At 37.8% G+C, this 21,623-nt stretch overlaps 1 protein-coding gene and 1 pseudogene across 6 annotated transcripts in view; one reads left to right on the top strand and one right to left on the bottom strand.

Moving 5' to 3' along the window:
- The window catches only part of TES (testin LIM domain protein), a 101,508-nt gene that overhangs the window by 28,184 nt on the left and 51,701 nt on the right, over window positions 1-21,623 (top strand). For 2 of the 6 annotated variants that reach the window (XM_072652973.1, XM_072652974.1), the window contains exon 2: window positions 13,269-13,322. The exons of 3 other annotated variants lie outside the window; for them this stretch is intronic. The gene's annotated coding sequence lies outside the window, so the exon portion shown is untranslated. Of the gene's footprint in view, window positions 1-7,086; window positions 7,213-13,268; window positions 13,323-21,623 lie in introns of those variants that run through there. One more of the 6 variants, XM_072652977.1, reaches the window with a different exon arrangement.
- Window positions 13,383-15,752, bottom strand: LOC140533348 (CD2-associated protein-like; annotated as a pseudogene).

Raw genomic sequence — 21,623 nt, 5'->3', positions numbered from 1 at the left:
GGGGATTATTTAGAGAATACTGCTTATGGATATAAATGTATCATGTGTCATAACATCATAGATTTAAATCTGGGAGAAAGCTTAGGGTTCTTCTAATTCAATCCTCTCCTTTTGTAGATGAGAAAACTAACATCAAGCGATGAAGTGACTTTCCCAAGGCCACACAGAAATCTTAAGTGGTAGAGCGATGGTTAGAACTTAGGTCCTTTTACTCAAAGTATCCCACCATTTCCTTTCATCTTGGGAGTTATTGGATTTAGAGCTGGAAGGGAAGGTAGAGAGTATCTGATTCAAACACTTCATTTTACAGATGAAGAAAGGGAGGTCTTCCCTAAAGCCACAGAAACATTAAATAACAGATTATATTAAATAATTAAATAATTAAATAAATAAAATAACCGAGCAGGCATCTGAATCTTGTTCTTCTGATTGAAATTCCACTACTCTTTCCATTATGCCTTGTAAGTTCTTGATTGGTGGAAAATAACATTAAGAAGCCATTTTGGAATTCTCATTGTTTCGGTCTCTCAATCGGGTAGGAGAGACAAGGAAAGAGCTTTGTGAATTCTTGGGGAGAGGTGTAGAAATCTTTCTCTTCTTCCTGGTGGCCTTAGGGCCCTGCTGCAATTAAGTTTGCAGGGATCATTGAAGCACTTATTGAGCATCTAGTACTGTTAGATATGGTGTTAGGCCCTGATGATCTCTGAGATAACCAGCTTAAAAATATTAGATTCTTGGATTGTTAGAGTTGGAAGGAACTTTAGATATCATGTAATACAGAGGCCATTAACCTGGTCCACATATCCCTGTCCATGGACAGATTTCAGGAGGATCCATGAATTTGGGTGGCAAAAAAAATTTAAATTCAGTATAATTGGTTTCCGTAGTAATCCTGTGTATTTTGTTTCATGCATTTAAAAACATTTTTCTGAGAAGGGGTTCAGAGACTTTGCCAAGCTACTGAAGGGGTCCATCACACACACACACACACACACAAATTAAAAATCCTCAGTCTAATTCAGCCCCTTATTTCACAGATGATGATACTCCAGCCCTAAGAGGCTGGGACCTGCCCAGACTGTACCTCTATGAATAGATTTGTTTCCAGATTACTGAAAGGGTATATATACATACATACATACATATATAAGTATATATTTAAAATTTATGTACTTATCTTCAAAATATGCATATGTGATCTTATAACACCATGGAATTCTGACCACAATGGAAAACTAACGAAAAAGGAATTTTCAAAAAATCAAACAACTTTTTTTTTTTGTCAAAACAATGAACTCAGGAAGGGTTGCCCCTGCAGAAAGCTTAGTATAAACTGTTAATGGTGTGCCATAGTGAGTCAGTGCCTGTATGAAAAGGCCCTGGCCTAACTACTTCATGGGGTATTTGTAAGATGAAGGAATATAGATTCATTGCATCAGGATGGGCATCTTGAATCCGCAGTGACTGGATTACTTACTTGAGCCAGAGGAGAGGGGATAGAAAGTACTTTGTTTGTTTTATTGTTGTTTTTAGATATAATTGGGTGGCTAATGAATGTTGAACTCGGAATCAGGAAGAAGCAAGTTCAAATCCTTCCTCAGGCAAGTTACTTAGCCTCAGTTTCCTTAGGGATCATAATAGTATTAGCATCTGCCTCCCAGGGTTGTTGGGAGGATTGAATGACATAATATGTAAAATGCTTTAGTAAACCTTAAAACATATATATGCACGTATGCCAGCCATCATTAATATAAAATGATCTAGTTCTTTATTTGTTTAAAATGAGTATTAGGGAACATAAAACTATAACACAAATCTATCAAAGGACATAATTTAATCATTCTTTCATTCAGTAAATATTTGGATGCTCATCATATGTGAAGCAATATACAAGGTTTTGTGGGGGATGAGGAATAAAGTTAAGTCATTTTAGAAGAAAATGCAAAGGACATTGTGTGATGTGATGGATTCAACACTGGATCTGGAGTCAGGAAGACTTGGGTTGAAATATGCCTCCAGACACTTAGTAGCTTCGGTGTCCTTATCTGTCAGATATGAGGATAGTAATAAACACCTGCTTTATGGGACTCTTGAGGCTTACATGGAATAATGTGCATAAGGTGCTTTGTAACCTTAAAGAGTAAAGTGGACTTCAGCTATTTTTATTCAAAGAAAGGAGGATAAAGACAGATTTTCATGCAGTTACATAGCCTTTTTTCCCCACATTAGGCATACATGGTACTTGTTGGATGTGCCAAGTGAAACTAAACTTGGAATCTGAAGCCCTAGGTTCAAATCCTTTATCTGTCTCTTACTGCCTTTGTGACTAAGGGACAAGTAATTCAATCCCTCTGGTAACTGGTTTCCAAATCTGATAAACAAATAGGTTGGGTAATTATTGAATCTCAGTCTTGGAAGGACCTCAGGGGCCCTCTTATCCAAGAGTATCTAAAGAGCAATTCTTTCTACAGGATATCTATCAAGTCATTTAGTTCTTTCTTGAAGACCTTCAAGGAGGGGGAGAATCTATTACCACCTCCCTAGACATCCCATTCCACTTTTTAAGAGCTCTAAAAGTGGGGAAATGTTTTTTTTCTCTCTCTTCAAGCCCAAATTTGCCTCTCCACATCTTCTGCCTACACCGCTCCTAGTTTTTCCTTCTGGGACCAGGTTGAACAAATTCACTTCCTCTTTCATGTGCCAAACTTTGGGGTTGCAAAGCAGGGCAAAAACAGTACCTGTCCTCAAGGAACTCACATTCCAGCATTGGTGGACAGAAACGTGGTAATAACTAGGAACATACAAGATAAACACAGAATAGCTACGATACAAGATAATTGAGGGGAAGGTTCTAACAGCTGGGGGGTACTAGGAAAGGCCTCCTGCAGAAAATGGGATGCAAGCTGAGTCTTGAAGGAAGCAAGGCATTTGGAATAAACAGCCAGTATAAAGGAAAGGAGTGGTATATGTGAGGAATGATGAATAGGTGAGTGGCCAGATAACATGGTGTTGGGAGAGGATTAAAGTCTAAAAAGTTTGTAGGAATTGTAGAAAGGTTGGAAGGGTCTATGAGGAACTTTAAATGTCAAACAGGACTTTTGATCAGATCCTGGAGGTAATGGGGAGCCCCTGGAGTCTATTAGGTCAGGAGGAATGGAGGGGACATTTCCAGACTTAGGTTTTAGGAAAATCACTTCAATAAATGTTGGGGAATATGGATTCTGGGGAATATGGAAGAGGCATGAGGCAGGGACACTAATTGAATTAGGCAGATTGCCTTCCTCACTTTCTCTTTGGGTTATGTTTGGGACATACCAGATGATATTTTTCATAAAGGAAGAAACATTGAATTATGGGTAGGGAAAAAATTAGATATTCTAGATTAAAGGTAATCCTTATATGCTATAGTTATTCTCATCAATGTGTATTAAAACATTCTGTACGTTTCCATGGGGCATCATTGAGAGACATATTGGGCATCTGTAGATTTGCAGTATTTTACCAATTGTGCACAAGATGTAACTAGCATAAAGAATAAGCTACTAAGTGGATGATCAGAAAAGAAAGTTCACTGCCAATGTAGAAAGAGTAAGAGTGCAGATAGACATACTGTGTGCTCCCCTGAGACCCAAAGGAAGGGCCTCAGGATGTTGGATAGATCTTCCTGAGGAGGATATTGGGAAGCATGTGGACAAGAATCATATGGCATGAGACTGAGTAGATAGCTTACTGACAGTGCCCATGTCACCTTAATTGCAGAATCGAGTTAGCATTAAATATTTACCTGATCGCAGTAATAATGCTTTTCAACAAAAATGTGTAGCAAATGAATGTGAGCACCAGTATTTCATTGATTGCAGTTCTTTATATTTTTGAAGTCCCCCCAAGTCTTTTAAGGTACATCTTAAATATTACCAGAAAAGCATCCTTTAAAAAAAAGACATTTAAAATGCATAGCTTTACTATATTTAAAATGAGAAGAGGAAGATAATGGAAATATTTTGGAATAAAAAGCCAATCATTATAAATGCCTTAGAGCTGCTGGGCTTAGCATTAAGATGACCTGAGTTCAAGTCTTGCCTTTTACCAAGTGACCCAGGACAAGTCCTCTACCCTCCCTCAGCCTCTTCCTTTATCAGTAAAATGAGGGAGATGGCCTTTCCCTTCCATATTCTCTTGAGCCCTTAATTGATGATCCTGTAATCTATTTTTTTTTTGCCTTAGAAATTTCTCTCCAAGACTTCTGAATAATGTGAAATGATTATTGTCAAAACTGTCAGGAATCATATCAGTAACAATAACCTTCTTTTCTTCCCTAGTGTTTTCTGAGAACATTTTTCCCATGAACAACACCTGTTACCATTGATGAAATGTTTATATTATATTTTTATTATGTTTATATTCATAATATGTATTTGTATTATATATTATACATTGTCATCAGTACACACTGCCTTCCCCCCCCCATGTTACCTGTGATTTAGTTTAGTATGTAAAGTAATAGGAACAGAGGGAACTCAGCTTTGTGTTTTCAGTTCCTGTGTTGGCCAAATACAATACTTTCCTTGTACTTACCCAGAGTACTTCAGTTTTATAAGGCTTTCATTACTTTTAAATTGCCATCTGAATGAAGACACTCAATATGAACTTTTATTTTCCCTTAAAGTTTTCTGGAATGCCAGTTTTCAGTAGTATCATTTACAAAGGGCAGAACTGAATACAGAGTTCAAGGGTAAGTTTGGGGGGGCAGGAGAAGGGAGAAAGGGTAGGTTCCTTATGTAATATGGATAAGATAAGTGCTGTTACTGTAAAGTGCCTTTCCTCTTTATATATGTTTGGCCTCTTTCCCTTAATTGATGAAGGACTAGCTATATCAAGTCCATTTATTGAAGAAATTTATACTGGGAAGATAGGGAAGGAAAAGGAGATTATGTGAGAGTTTTAATAACTCCTGGATCATTTAACAGGGCACTGGATAATCAGATCACCATTTTATAGAATATCCACTCTGTATGGGGAAAGCACAGCAGTGCCTGGGCGCTGTGGGTAGGGAATAAATCAGTTCCAAAATTGGGCCCCTGTTCTCTAATTGTGTGCTAATCACCTTGGAACGGAGTTATAGTTACACCTATGTTGAACTTCCATAACCACGAATTTTATTGATCAACGTGCAAACAGAAGTGGGGAGGAGGAGGGGTGTGCAGTATTGATTTACACAAAAAAGATGTAAGAAGACATAGTTGGGCATGTCTGGCTGCCATCCTTCTGGTGTCCAAGTTTCCATCTTAATGTGCCCCAGGAAGGAGAGAGAGAGAGAGAGAGAGAGAGAGAGAGAGAGAGAGAGAGAGAGAGAGAGACACACACACACACACACACCCACACACACACTTCAGTGCTGTCTCTCTCTCAGAATTAAGGCACGAAATACAACTAGCCTATGTAGGTGTCCCAGAAACATAGGACAAGCGCTCGAAAGGATCTTGGCTGAAGTGAATCAATTAGAATGCCGGCTTCTGGGATTACAGTTCTTCTCTATGGGCAGCCGGGAAAGCCACTCAAAGAGGAAACCTTTATAATGATGGCGTTTTTTACTACAAACATTTACATACAAGATAATTAACATGTCCTGTCTTAGAGTGCTTTAAAGTTCACAAAGCACTTGATATATTCTATTTCCTTGGATACTCACAACAGTTCTGTGTGGGTGGTAACATTATTATTTCTATTTTATACATTCACAAATAGAGACTGAGAGGATTTTAGTCTGTCTTGTCCAGGGCCACCAGCCTGTGTGTGTCTGGGGCAGGATTTAAACTTGGCTCCTCTGACTCCAGATATGGTGTCACATTTCAGTACACAAAGAATAGGAAAGAATATTGAATTAGGGAAGGGGAAGGTATTGGAGGCACCTTAGTGTATGACCTTCTCTTGATGCCTCTATAACCAGGCCTCTTCTCTAGCTTGAGTGAGTGGGGGCAAGGAGTTGGGGTGGAGAAAAAGCCCAAAAAACCCCGGGTGCACAGCAGCCTGTTCTTGAAAATAATGAAATTAGCTCCTCCGGGGTTTAGTTTGGGCCAAAAGATCCTAGGTCAGTGTGGCTTCCTTTTGTTGTAATGCTAGAAAGCTTAAAAATGTGGACTCTAAATAAAACTCACAAAATGCTCTAAGCTCACATTGCCAAGCCAGGAGAATGGTCTCCCAGGGGAGTTTGGTATAATCAGTTTTCCACCCATCTATGTCCGTTACACTAACTTGGGACATAATTAAAATTAGCTTCATTTAGATATGCATGGTTTAAAATGCAAATGAAAGATAAGCAAAATTTAGAATGGTAGAGAAACACTTAGTAATGAACTATGCTGCTCATTAAGTGCAGCTAGGTGGTACAGTGGGTAGAGTGGTCTTGGAGTCAGGAAGTCTCAGTTTCCTGAGCTCAGATCTGGCTTGAGACACTAGCAGTATGACCTTGGGCAAGTTAGCTAGCCCTGTTTGCTTCACTTTCCTTATCTGTAAAATAAACTGGAGAGGGAAATGGCAAACCACTTTAGCAGCTAAAGAGCTTAAAGTCAGGCTCTTGGAAATCATCTTCTATCTGCCTTAAACTCAAATCACTCTGGCTTTCATTGATTGGGCTAATTGGTCCCAGCCCAAGCCTCATTTGTTCATTATTTGGACTCTGATGGTTCTGAGTGAGTGTAAATAGCAGTTGTTTCTGTTTTGACCAGAAACCCTGAGGGTTTTCCCCTCCAAGATTGATTTTTTTTTTTTTAAACTAGGTATAAGAGACCATTCTTTGCCTCATTTCTTACCTAGCCTTAATCACTGAATAGGCCCTGCTTCAGACAAACAAACCTGGAAAAGACTTAAAAGGGCCGAGGTCTCCCACTTTAAACCGGGGCCATCTCCAGTCATCCTGATCTATATCTTGCCACTGGGCCCAGATGGAGGAAAAAGTGAGGCTGGTGACTTTGCACAGCCCTGCCTCATTTAAATCCAGTTCACTTGCAAGTCATGACATCACCTTCCTGATGTCATGGTCCTCTTTGAGAACAAAGGACAAACAGCAGCCATCTGCTGCTGCTTGCTATTCCTGCTCTGTCACTGCCCCTTAATATATACTTTCCTCTCTGCAGAGACTTAAATACTAATACTGTAGGGGGAAGTATGCCCTCCAGTTTTGATCCTTCCATAGCTTCATCTCTTCCATAACTGGTAAGAAATACAACTCCCAAGGGTCTTTAGGGACTTCAGTGCCTTTCCCAGGGCAGTCAGTCCAAGCCTTGCCACACTGACTATTTACTAATGAAAGACAACAAAATAAGTAGTCTGTGTAGTTTTTCAGAGGTTTTTTTTTCTCCTAAGCCACTATGCAAATCTGAAATGCCATTTGAAGGTTGTTTCTTTAGTTGTACATATTTCATTCTACACCCCAAAGGACAAAGGATGATGGGTCAAAATTGTTATATTCATAAGATATATACAGCATTTAATTTTTTGTTACTTTCTTTGCTTTCGAAACTCACCTGGTACAACAGGAAGGAGAAAAAGATAAGGTAGCTAACAATAGATTTCTTCATCTTCTCCTTCCTTTAGATAAGACTAGTAGTTTCTAAGCTTTTTAGGTTGCTGTGCCTTTACTGTTGTTGTTTTTTTTAAAGATGTTACATAAATCTGATCTTCCAGCCCTAAGAAAAATTAGACATTTTGAAGAATTCATATCTCTATATAATATATTTCCCCTTAATCGGAGCCTTCTTGGGGGAAGGAAAGAGGAGGACGGGGAAAAACAAAGAAAGAAGTATACAGCAGAGAACAAAAGAAAACTTACCAGGAAGCAAACAAAAGATGGACAGCCCCGAACACAATGTGCAGTATTTATTTTATAGGCTTTTCTTGAAATGGAAATTTATTGCTCTCTATTTTGGATGTTCTTTTATATTCTGTTGTGCACATGGCAGTGCTCTTGTTTCTTATTTTGTATTTTAATATTTAAGTTTACAATATGTTTTTATTTTTATTCAAGTTTTATTAACTTTAAAATAAATTAAGAAGAAAAGAATTCACATCAATAAGCATTAATGAAGTACCTGATAGATGCAGAATGCTGTTCCAGGCATTGTGGAAGATAGAAACTAGAATTAAGATATAATTTCCTGCCTCTTCCTCTTTCTCACCTTCTCCTCCTACCCTGGAATTTGCACCTTAGTGGGGAGATAGGATGCAGATAATTAGGTATAGTACATAATAGGTGTGTGATAAGAATTGTCACAGTATAGGGATTAAAGACTAATGTCTGTTTTATGCTGAGAAGGTCATTTAACTCCCAAGTGCTCCAGGCAACCCCCAAGAAGGTGTCAGTCTGCATTTGTAGCATAAGTTCCTCAATAAGTATAATAAATGATTAAAAAATTCAGAGACATAGTTTCTGGGTAGTTTAATAATTTTATTCCTAAGTCCAGCAAGTTTATTAATAAAAGGATGGATATTGGGCCATCTCTCTTAGACCAAAGACACCTCCTGGTGGTGGACTCACAGTTTATATGTTCTTCAAAGAGTAGGTATCCCTGAAGGGTATCAATCAACTCTGATTGGTTAACAGAATGGGAGGGAAGCTATATCATAATGACGATCTTGAGATACATGACTTGGGTACCCAAAACCTGGTCAAAGAGACATCAATTTCTTTATCACCTTTCTTGACAAAAGGGAGAATCTACAGTTCCCCAGTAAACTAATGAGTAGGAGTATACCCATTAGTCCAAACTTAGAAATTCTTTCATTGTCTGATTAGATCTTGGCCTGGGTAAATCTTTGAGATTTCCCACACCGATTGGTTTCAGAATGAGAAAGTAGGAAAGGGGAAAAACTTTGGTCATGATTCAATAATTAGGCATTAAACAGAAAAGAGAAAATATTCATTTCTCACATAAGTGATCACTATCCATGAACTCAAAAGCCCATTTAAAAAAAAAAAGCATGTAGGAGAGAAGCTATGTCCTTTAGATTTCCTTTAGACTAATTAAGTTATTAATATGTATTGTGTTACTACCTTGCCGCTCTCAAGCATTCATTTCTCAAATTTTTTCTGAGGTATCTTGGGATTTTTTCCAATTTTATAATTTTATAATCTGGTTGGAGTTTTGGCAGAGGTTTTTGGGACTCTAGAAATCACATCTCAGCTGTGTATCTTACATAGGAACTAAGTTAGTGTCTAATGCAATTATTAAAAACCATGCTTTCTTTTTTGAGGCCTCTTATACACTATCGTTATTCATCACACTTAGCTTCCCACTGCCCAGAAAATACTTTCTCCTGGCTGTGGGGAAAAATATTCCTATAGCCTCTCTCCCTGTGCTCTGGATCCCACCATTTCCTCACCATGACACGGACATAAGCATAGTCTTCCCCTCCTCCCCTCTATACGCTGAACTCTGAAGCCTGGATCCTTTGATAAGTGCTGGATCGTTTTCAGTTATGTCCAACTCTCAATGTCTCCATTTGAGTTTTTCTTGGCAAAGATACTGGAGTGGTTTGCTGTTTCCTTCTCCGTCTCATTTTACAGGTAAGGAACCGAGGCAAACAGGTACATCTCAGCTGGTGTCTGAGGCTGGATTTGAAGTTTGAGGCTGGATTTGAACTTAGATCTTTCTGACACCAGGTTGAGTGTTCTATCCACTGTGTTACCCAGCTGCCCACTCTGATACGTGAGCTTTCCACTTACTTGGCTGTTGCACCACTTCCTAACCTCCCTACACTATGACTGCTCCCTTTTTTCAGCTCCACCTTAGGGGTTGTCTTCTCTAGTTACAATGTAAGCTTTTTGAGGGCAGGGACTGTCTTGCTTGTTTGTATTTATATCCCTAGAACTTATTCCAGTGCCTGTGACAGAGTGTTTAATACATAGTCCCCCTCTCTTCCCTCCCCTTCTACCTCATTAATCTCTTTTCTTCCCTCTTTTTAGCCAAGGTACTTAAAAAAACCCCAGACTTTCCACATCGGATGCTTCCATTTCCAAAACATTCATACTGTTTTTAATTCCCATCACTCTACTAAAATTACTCTCTCCAAGATTACCAGTGACCTTGTAACCAACACCAGTCTCCTCTCCTCAGTCTTTATCCTCCTCCTTCACTTCTCCGTTACATATGATGCCCTTGTAGATCACACCGTCTTCCTAGAGACTACCACTGACTCTTTGTGTGGCTTCTTGGCTAGAAACCTATTAGATTCTCTTATTACCTTTAACAGAGTCTCCTCAGTCTCTTTTGTGGCTTTCTGTTTCTACCACTTCAGGTGAGTGTTTTCCAAAATCCAGTCTTTGACCCTCTTCTCTGTTTGCACACTCTCCCCTGACATGCCTGTGGTTTTGACTAACATTTCTGCAGAATGACTCCTAAATCTTTATAGTTTTGATTTCTTTTATTAGTTCCAGATTCATTTTTCTTACTGCTTGGGAGAACATTCTACCTGGATGTCAAACTCAACGTGTTGAAATTGATACTATTATTATTAACTTTTCCATAAATCTGCTTCTCTAAGTACCATATTTTGAAAACCCTGTGGTTATTTTTGTGTCCTCCATGACTTCTATTCACTTGCCAAGTTCTTTTGATTTTTTCTCATCTGTCCAAGGCTTTCTCTTCTCATTATCGATATAATTGCCTTCACCACCACTATTTACCTATATTTCAGTAACTTCCTCCACTTTCTTCTCATTCCAGTTCATCCTTTGTCTAAATAATCTTTTCCATGCAGCTTAGGTGGTAGAATAGATGAACTGCTAGACCTGGGGTCAAGAAGACTTGAGTTCTAATTCTGCCTCTTAATAACTTTGTGACTTTTGACAAGTTATTTAACCTCTCTCAAGCTCAGTTTCTTCATCTGTAAAATTGGGATAATAGTAGTACCTCCCTCCCTGGGTTGTTGTGAGGATCAAATCAGATTATATATGTGAGAAGGGGGAGAGAGAATAGGGAATAAGCATTTATTAAGTAGCCACATGCTAGGCACTGTATAAAGCTTTACAAATATTTACTGCTTTAGGAATATCACAAAATGTAAAGCACTTTACAAACCTGTAAGTCCTAAATGAATGCTCGCTCTAATTGTTATTATATACAGATTTGGTTATGGTTCATTCCCTACTCAAAAATCTTCCATCACTCCTTATAGTCTTTTGAATCAGCTCAGCTCCCTCCACAAAGCTCGTCCATAATCTGGCGTCACTTTATCACATATTAGTCCTCCTCCTTTTTTTTTGTTTTTGTTTTTAGTAGCAGTACTTTCATTTTATTTGATTTTTTTTCCTTCCAGGGAAAACATACATCTTACAGTATCTGTAAACATATCACTATGTTTATACTGATTTGTGAACTCAGTGCATTTTGGAATGTTGGAATACTCATCAGACCCAATGCAGTGTGCATCAACAGCAAGAAGGGGAGGAATGCATTAGATTAGGACATTTTATGGTTAAAAATGCTCATAGCAGCAGCATTTGAAAGATGATTTTATTAAATGAAGTCATTGCACTTGGTCATTTTATTGCTGCAGCAAAACAAGACCATTTTATTGTTAACATCTTGCATTTCTATTTTTAACTGATTAGTTTATTCTGCTCATGCATTGTAAGTTTTCATGTAGACAAAATGTTTAAAAATAATTTGCAGGACATTTCTTTGTGTTAGGATCATAGTGAGAAATATGGAAAATAAATTTGTATGACATCAGGCCTACTTTTCTATTTTTATCATCAGAGAAATAATTCTAAAGAAAAAATTAGACAACAAATATTTTTAAAATTGGGAGTGTTCATTTTTGATACCTTCAGAAAGGTTAAGTGAATACTGTATCAATGCATTATGTTTCAAAAACTGTGGCTTACCTGTATATGTAGTACATTTCAGATAATTCAGCATTATAATAGCTACTACAGATATCACACAGTTGACTCAAAGCTTTGTATTTATGGACACATTAAAAAAAATAGTCAATGCATGAAAATTGTACTGCTTTTCAAAATGTAAATTCCATATTCCTACATATAGTATTTCTGCATAAAATAATATGACATAGCTCTCATGCATAGGAATTTCTGGTGACATCCTGTTATATACCAAAACTGTACTGGTGAATTGCCATACTGAAGATTTTTCTTCTTTAAATGGAGATAGATAAGTTGAAACCATTTAAGGCAATTACTTTTCTTTTCCTTATCTATTCAAGAAGGAAATTAGGGAAAGGGCAGCTAGTGGATACCAGGGACTTTCCTATATATATATTTTCTGCAAATCTCATATTTAAAACAATGTTTGTCTTCCTGTTGTATTATAATCAACATCTGAATGATCTTAACTACTAACAAACCAAGGAAAGAATATTTAATTTCTCAACTTTTTCCCAAGAAGAAAAAGGAAAAACTTTCCCAGATATACTTTCTAGTGAAGATGATTCCTAGAATATAAAGAGCTTAAAATTTTCCCCTTTAATATTGTCATTAAAATCAGGTGGGGGTGAAGGGGAGTTTGGGGAAAAGGTTTGGGTGCAAAACTTCCCAAAAAACCAAACCCTAAAACTTTAACTTTCTTGGTTATTTTAAAAATGCATGAATACTGGTCGCTAATTTTGATTAGTGGTGATTTCACTGGGACAGACATTTGAATCTACAAAATAAGCAGAGAAAGAAAGCAAAAAGACTGGTGTTTGCATGTTAAATGTGCTGTACTTTCTAGGCACAATGAACTGAAGGACAGCTTTTTCTGTCTTCTTAGCTCTGACAGATTTAAGAAAATCTTATTCTTTTAAAAATATACTTAATGGTTATATAGTTTAATAAATTCCTTTTATGAACCCTACAGTGCAAATGGCATGAAATATTTCAGCTATCAAATTTATTTTATTTCATAATCTGCATGTGATTGATTCATCTGTTTTATAGCTAACACATTCCTACTTTGTCACCAGATTATAAACAGCGCTTTACACATATACGCACAACACTGTAATCTTGGGTGGGAAAGTTAAAAATAAAAAAATATATACATGCGTATATATGTATAATACACACATACAAATATCCTATATCTTTTTTGCATTATGGGAAAAGTAATTACAAATTAGGGATTGTTAAGCTAATATGTCCCTTCCATAGTCTATTTTACAGATTACCTGGAGATATATCAGCATATTTATAGTATAGACCTCTTTTAAAAGTACACTGTCAGTATTTAATAAAAATCTATTACCAACTTCCTCTCCCTTTTATACAGATTCAGTAGTATTTTCAAGCAAACCAGAAAAAAAGTAAAGAATAAGAAAAAAAAGTAAGTAATAAGGTCTCTTTTTTCATATTGGCAAATAACATAAAATAAACCATTTTTATTTTTCCCCTTCTGTAAGATATGAAAACTCATGTACTCATTTTTTCCCATAGCACACCAAAAATTTTTGTTACTTGAAAGGGAACTAATCAGTTTTCGGTTCATATTCTCTTTATGAATTCCAGGGCAAAAAAGAACACTGAGTCTACTTCACACCTCCTGCAAGTAGACAGGACTAGTTTTTTCAGCTTTTCTGTTCTCACCTCTAGGTTACTTCTGATTACCTTCTCCTTTTCCAGTTCTTTCCTTAGTTTTTTTCAGTTCCCTCTCATGTTTCCTTTTGATTGCTTCTACATCACACAATAACTCAATAACCTGTGTGCTGAGGCTATCTTGTATGTTTTTCTTTCCATCATCAGTTTCTTCTTTTGTTTTGGAATCTACTGAATTGAGGAAAGTTATTCTAGGAGATGCAGCTGAAGAAGTTGCAATGTACACGGATGTCTTTTTAATTTCAGCTGTCTTTAATTTGGCACTTTCTTCCTCACTTTTCTGAAACTTCAGGGTTTTTTCTGGACTTTGAATTGGATTGTGATCTCCATTGAAGTGACTAGGTAACCTTTCAGGCATCTTTGGTTTATCTGCAGTAAGATGTAAAAGGTTTTTGGAGGAAGCTGTTTCATGAAAATTTACAACATCTGTCTCTTTAGAGCTCCTTGTTACAAGTGAATCTAGGTCTATTGATCTAGAAGGTACTTGTTCAGATTCTAACTTTGGTTTCAGTGCTGGCTCATTTTCTGACTTTGATGGGAAGGTAGGAGCTTACGGATAGGAGGTGGTGATGGTGGAATTGTTTTTTTCCAATTGCTTTGGCTACGTTTTCCCTTATGATCTTGATAAATTGTTGACTTTGTTAGGAGTAGTAGGTTTCTTGGGTGGTATCTGAGGAGCAGCTGGTTTTGAAGGTTTCTTTTCCAAAGCTGACTTTTCATCCTTTTCTTCAAGCTTAGAAGTAAATACTCCTCTAATGCTGTAGGTTCAGGCCTGGGAGATGGACACTTGGAAGGGGGTGGTGGCTTCTTTGGTTTTGGAAAGGCCTTATCTTGTTCATGTATGCGAATAGCAAAGTTGTCTGGAAATACTCTTTCTTTATCATTAAGTTCACCTTTCCACCATCTTGATCTCCAGTGTCCTTACTTACCACTGCACCATCAAACTGCCCAGACTCTTCTTAGAATATTTAAGTGCATGACAATACATAAGATTACAAAGAAAACAGTTTAGATAGTTATCAAGATATTTTTTAGAAAATTTCACACTCCAGGTTGAGAACCCTTGCTCTTGTACACATCTTTCATTAAGTACCTCAAGGGTCCACTCAACATGCTTTCGGGCTTTCCCTGTTTTCTCCTGACAAAGAGAGGATACCAGACGGACATTTTTCCTTCTTTAAAAGAAAGTTCATCGCCATTAATAACACCTTTGTAGGCAAATAATGTTCTACAAAATTCCTTAGCTTTATATCTGCCTTCAGTTTCTGCCTTTGCTTCTTCTACTCTGTGTTCTACATTGTATTGGTCTGAATCCTAGTGTGTGTGTAATTAAGGACTTGTCTGGTTTTCTTTCATCTACTTCATTACCAAACATTCTTGTCCAGAACTTTACTGAACCTTCTTTAAAAATATCTCCAAATTCAACTCCCCGAATTTTCTTTAGCTGTGTGACTGATTCAGCTTCAATTTTACTCTCATTTCCTAGAGAGGCTAGGGGTCAGGTAGGGCTAGTGAAAACAGTTTCTGATTCCTCTAAAGCTTCATGGGCTTCTCCATCATCTGCTATCTCTAATTCTTTCACAAAATTTGAGGGAACCGATCTTGACTTGTTCAAAGTTTCACTCCATCAGCTTTCTTCTACCTCTTCATTAATATTGATAACATCTCCCAATCTGAGATTCTAATTCACCTTAATTTTATGAAAAATACTTATAGAGACTTTTACACTGCCGCTTCCTTGCTTCTTAACATTTTTGGTTAGGGAACGTTCCTGAATTCCTCCTGCAGGAAGTTCATAAATACTTGTGCCTTGTACAAGATCGGCTACATTTCCAGGTTTATCTCATTTGAAAGGAAAATTTTCCTCCTTGGGTTTGATCTCTTTCTCAATTTTCTGAACAAAATTGACCTGAAAAATCCCTTCTTACCATTTAGTTTTCCTTCTAAGCATCCTTCCTCTTTTAGTTTTTTTCACGTTTCTGATGATATCTATCCCCCACTCTAATGGTCAATTCATCATCACATACTGCATCACAGTCATATTCTGCAATGTAGTGAGCCATGCTGGGGGCTCCGGAGGGGAGAAGCTTGATTGTGGCAGCAGCTCCTTCTCTTCTTGGGGTAGTGGCTTCAGGGAGCAGTTGGTGTGGTCCATCCACCAGTGCATTGCTCCAGCAGGTCTAGTCAGTTACAGAATCTGAGGAGGAAGAGGCAGTGGTGGTGGTGCAGGTGGTGGTGATGTGATGGGGTAGTGGTGTGTTGGAGGTGCTGGTGTAGTGGTGGATCCTGCTCTTTCACACCCTGAGCCAGGGAGGTGGGGAGCTAGCTGGTCCCAAACCCAAGGTTGCCACCCCCTTCCTCTCCTCTCCACCACAATTGGAGAGGAGCCCACTCTTGGGCTCCACTGACTTGAGAGCAAAAAGGCAGCCGGAATGTGGCCCGGGGAAGGGGGTCAGGGAGTTGTGGAAAGTGAATATTCTTTTTTTTATTCTGTGAAAAATGCCTGTTGGCTGTGATTACATTTGGATGGACACTGCATGGAGCCTGTTGGTCAATATGTACATCTGGGAAAACAGTGCAATTAAATACAAAGTTGAGTCCAGAGCTGAATAGAGAGAAGAGATAGGTTGGATTGCCTCTTGGAAATCCCGGGAGAGATATAACAAGCCCAGACTTCTCCTGGAAAGAGATCCATGCTCTTGATACAGGATTCTGTTGCAGTTGCTATGTAGCAAGAAATGGAAATTGTAAGAACTGGGATCCGAGTATCACACAGAGGCCAGTGGGGGAGAAAACCATTTCCTGTTAAGAGGCTAAAATGTATCCAGTGAAGAACTTGAAAGAAGCGCCTAAGTTCAAGTGAAAAAAATGTATGCTAGAAAGCAGAGAGGGATGGTCGAGTGATATAGGGTGACAGGTGAATGGCCAGAATGCCCCTCTGGTATCCTCCCTTTGTCAGGAGAAAACAAGGAAGGCCCAAAAGCATGTTGAGTGGACCCTTGCACTTAATGAAAGATGTGTACAAGAGCAAGGGTTCTTAACCTGGAGTCTGAAATTTTCTAAAAAATATCTTGATAACTATCTAAACTTTTCTTTGTAATCTTATGTATCGTCATGCACTTAAGAGTCTGCGCAGTGATGGTGCAGTAAATGGGGGGGAATCTGGAGTCAGGAAAACCTGAATTCAAATCCAACCTCAGACACTTATTAGCTGTGTCTTGACCCTGGGCATGTCACATCATCCTGTTTGCCTCAGTTTCCTCATCTGTAAAATGAACTGGAAAAATGGCAAACCATTCCAGTACCTTTTCCAAGAAAACCCCACATGGGGTCATGAAGAGTCAAACATACTGAAATAACAGAACACCACCACCACCACCAAGGGGTCCAGGCTGCCTAAGAAAGGAAGGAAGGAAGAAGGAAGGAAGGAAGGAAGGAAGGAAGGAAGGAAGGAAGGAAGGAAGGAAGGAAGAAAGGAAGGAAGGAAGGAAGCATTTATTAAGAAACAACAAGGTGCCAGGCACCATGAGAAGCTCTTTACAAATATCTCCTCATTTGATCTTTACATCAGCCTTGATTGGTAAGTGACAGTTGAGGAAACTGAGACCCAGAGGCTTAATGACTTGCCCCAGGGTCACAAAGCTAGTGTCAGGTCTTACTCAAGCTCCATGTCACCTAGCTGCCTCTATGATACACAAAAAGTGTACTGAGTCACATAGGATGGTCAGACATCTTTGGAGGGAGTCTGAATTGAGACCCCAGTTCCATTTGAGTATTTGAGCACATGTACTATTGTCCAAACACACTTCATGCTTTCATATCCTTGTTTACAATGTTTCCTGCTCTACGAAGGCTAACCCCCGCCTCCATAAATCTTACCCATCATTTTAAAGGCTTATCACCTATTGCCATCTTATGTAGTATTTTATTTGAATTTCATTTATGTACTTGTTATGTATTGTTTTTCATATTCTACTATAGCTAGTTCAATAAGAACACTGGACTTAGAGTCAGGAAGACCTGAGTTCAAATCCTCCCTCAGACACTTATTATCTGTGTGACCTTGGGCAAGATACTTTACTTCTCTGCCTGAGTTTCCTCATCTGTAAAAATAGCATAATTACTGTACCTGCCTTTTTTTTTGATTTGCAAAAAGTTTATTTGTTGCAGTGCTCACAAATCTTTTATACTAAATAAATATCAAGATTACATTTACGAAGTCCTGTTTTTCCCCTAGAATTTCTCAGGCCAGCTCCTTATACTATATGCAGTATTCCTTAATGGAGAAAAATAGGCACAGTAAAGCAACTCCTTAAAATACTATTCCTGTCTCTTTAAACTTTTGTAAGGATCCAAACAATTGACAAACATGTATTTAGCACCTACTATGTGCCAGACACTGTGCTAGGCCATGGTGCTTTGCAAACCTTAAAACACTGTTATAAATGCTTGTTAATATTTTTTTTTTAATCTGTTCCTCTACTAGAGTGTTTTCAGTTCTTGATGACAGGAAGTGTCTCATCTAAGCCTTCTTCCAGACTTGCACATAAAAGGTACTGAATAAATGTTTTTGAATTCAGGAGGACCACCCCTGGAAGCTGGGCCCCTTTGTAATGGAACACATACAAATGAAACATGTCTGGCCTGTGATTTAATTCTCTTTCCAGGAACTAGAAAAAACAGGACCCGGACTGAAAACCCTTCAGAACTAGATGTTAGTAACTCTATACCAAGAATCTCTGAGGGGAACCAAACTTTTGCCAAGCCAAGTTGAAGGATTGTTACTGAAGAAATTACATATTGTTAATTGTGATTTTTTTAAGTACCTGAATTTCTCTTCTCAGAGCCTAAAAACCTTGGAGTCGGGTTTGTTTCTGAGGAGAAGCCACGGGAGACGTATTTTATACATTGTACTTTAGCGACCATTTGTTTTTAAGTAGCTTCCTCTTACAGAATCCTAAGTGGTTTAGAACACAGTACTCTGACTGATAGTTTGTGGGTAACCTGGAAAGTCCTGTGAAAACTGAATTTATCTTCTTCTTATCTCCTTTACTTAAAATTAACATAGTCTTCGAAAAGAAATATGGAAAGGCTCTTCTTCCTTGAATAAGGTTGAGTTTTATTGTTGGGTTTTGAGTAGTCATTCTTATCCTTTTTAGACTAAGAAGGGTAATGGGATTGTAAACTAGAAACTACCAACTAATTTGCATGTCAATTAATTTGCTTCCTGAGAACACCAAAAATAACTGTTTCTTCCCAATCAATGCCATCCCCAAATTTATAAGTAACTAAGGAAATGTGGAAACTATTGCCCATTTTTGTAGTATTCCATATTCTTGACAATGAAATGGATTATGGGATTAAATCCATACATTTTAGCCTCAAAACTTTCTTCACAGATAGAATTTTTTTTTTTTTTTTGGAAATTCCCTATCTGTCAAAGAGTTGTATACGTAGGTATGTATGGGTGGGTGGTTGGGGGGCATGGCAGACCCCTGCTAAGTATGAAGGGCATACAATGAAGGGAAGCAGTTAATGTGACTCTGAGTTTATGCCTTCTGGAAAAGTTCTAACTCACATTTTAGAATCATAGTTTCAGAGCTGAAAGGAACCTTAGAAATCATCTCCTCCAACCCCTCAGTTTACAAATGATGCAGTGGCAACCACAACGGTAAAGTGATTGGCCACAGCTCACAAAGGTAGTAATTCAGTTCAACAAGCATTTATTAAGAGCTTATTATGTAGAAAACATTAGACATTGGAAATATAAATAATGACAAGGAAAAACAGTCCCTGCCTCTTAATAATGATAATGATGAGACGGCATTTCTTTTGTGATTTTACCATTTGTAAACTACAGGGCACATCGTATATATACTCTTAATAAATATTTGTTTCCTTCCTTCTTTATATTAAAAACAAGCATTTATTAAGTACATAGTTTGTGTGAAGTGTTTTGCAGATAGTGTCTCCCTTGGTCCTCACAACAACCCTGCGAGGTAAAATCTCCATTTTACAGTTGAGAAAATTGAGGTAGGCAGAGTTAAGTGACTTGCTCAGAGTCACACAACTAATCTAGGTCCCTCTGACCCCCAAGTCCAGCCCCCTATTCACTGTGCCACCTAGCTGCCTCTTAATAAGAGCTAGCATTTCTACATTTTACATGTTATCTTATTTAATCCTAGTAGTAAAGCTGTGAGGTAAGGTGTTAGCATTATGTCCATTTTATAGATGGAGAAACTGAGGCTGGGTGAGTTGCCCACAGCTAAGTAGGCAAATATCTAAGACAGAATTTGAACTCAGAATTCCAAGTCCATTACTACCTAGCTGCTCTTAAAGAGCTTATATTCCTCTTGAATGTTGGGCAGGTACCTATCTTCTCTCTCTCTCTCTCTCTTTCTCTCTATCTATCTCTGTCTCTCTCTCTCTTTTTTCTTTTTTAAGCAAAATGGCATGGTGTTGGTTGGCCATGATTCAATGTGGTCTGCAGTAGTGTTCAATTGCTAAAATGTAATGAAAGTCTTTCCACCATTCTTTCCACAAATGAAAGTCGTTCCACTGTTCTTCTCATTATTTCTTAAGGACAATAGTATTTCATCACATTCATACATATACCACGATTTCAGTTTGTTAATTGAAAAAAAATACATCACAAAAGAGTCTTGGCTGGACAGAGTGGTGCAGGGACAGAAAAGACTTTGAGGTTTTTAAGGTGTTTATGGTCATATAATACATAGCAAAACTAGGACTGATGGGCTTTTCTGGGTGCAGAAGGACTAGTAACCCCAAGGAGGTAGGAGATTAGGCAAAACAAAGTTCTACTACATTAAGCACTTAAAACTTTTGGTTTAGAGATCCTGAAAGATTTTAAAAGTCAGAAAAGGCATTAGGTCATAGCCATTTTAAACTTAACCACTGTGTTACAAATCAAGAGAAGTGTGTAAGTGATTTAAAGTAAGAAACTATGTTTCAAGCCTTACCCCCAAATCCCTCATAGGATATTCCTGCTGAATAAGGAAAAAATTTGACCACTGGCTCTTAATTTCCTTGTTTTGAGTAGTCTCTTTGATGGGAAGATTTAGTCTTTCTCTGTTTTATTTCAGTGGTATGACCAAAAAAGAAAAAAAAGCACAAAAGAGACTCTTTCATTATGACCCTACAGAGTTGCCAATAAATCCAGTGCCATTTTTGAGGGCTCTTTCAGTGTGACTCAGTGACCTTGCAGTCACAAGTGTTAGTACAGCTGGTCTTCAGATACAGCAGCTTCATACAATAAATAGCTAATTCATATAGAAAAGAACTACTGGCTTGGGATGAACATCTGTCTTTCTAATTTAAAGCTAGTCTTTTATAAGGGTTTCTAGATGATAAAAATCACTCATCCAGCCATAGATCAGTGGCCTCTACAGTAAAAAATTTGGAAGGGATGGCATTGTAGAATATTTTAAAAGGACATTTTGTCACAAAGACCTATCAAGTCAGTTGTTGATGAGAAAATGCTCTTATTAGTATTTCAAGACCTAAACTAATAATTTCTCCTTAAGAAAGGCAGCATAAATCTAACTCAGGGCCTCTTCATAACTGAGATGATGCGATATTTTATTTCTTAGACATCCCACCTCTGCTGCATTCTGGCAGTTTCACTTTGATGATAGTTAGTTCCCTGTTTTCTGATCTGTTTTAAGGACCCTTGGTTTTACTTGTCATATATGAGGAAGAAAGGGGGCTGGGTAGCATGGGAAATTGCATATGTTTTCAAATCACCCTCAAACTTTTCTACAAAAACCTGCTTTCTTCAGAAGAATCAGAATTGCAAGTTACTCAGAGTGCAATGGATGGGTCTAAATAGCCTATGACACATCACTACTCTTTTAAAAAAAATTATTTTGAACTTAAGAAATAAAACAAGTATTTCCATAATATAGTAGAATATCTTTTAAGAAGATGATTGTACATGAAACTGCAAATCTATTAACGTATAACTTACTATTCCTTTTAAAAAATAAATATACAATAAAATTATAATGTAATT

This window comes from Notamacropus eugenii, chromosome 3 (assembly GCF_028372415.1).
Source record: "Notamacropus eugenii isolate mMacEug1 chromosome 3, mMacEug1.pri_v2, whole genome shotgun sequence".
NCBI classification, from domain to species: domain Eukaryota; kingdom Metazoa; phylum Chordata; class Mammalia; order Diprotodontia; family Macropodidae; genus Notamacropus; species Notamacropus eugenii.
Note: the sequence above shows the minus strand (reverse complement) of the source record. Positions and strands in the feature narration are given on the sequence as shown.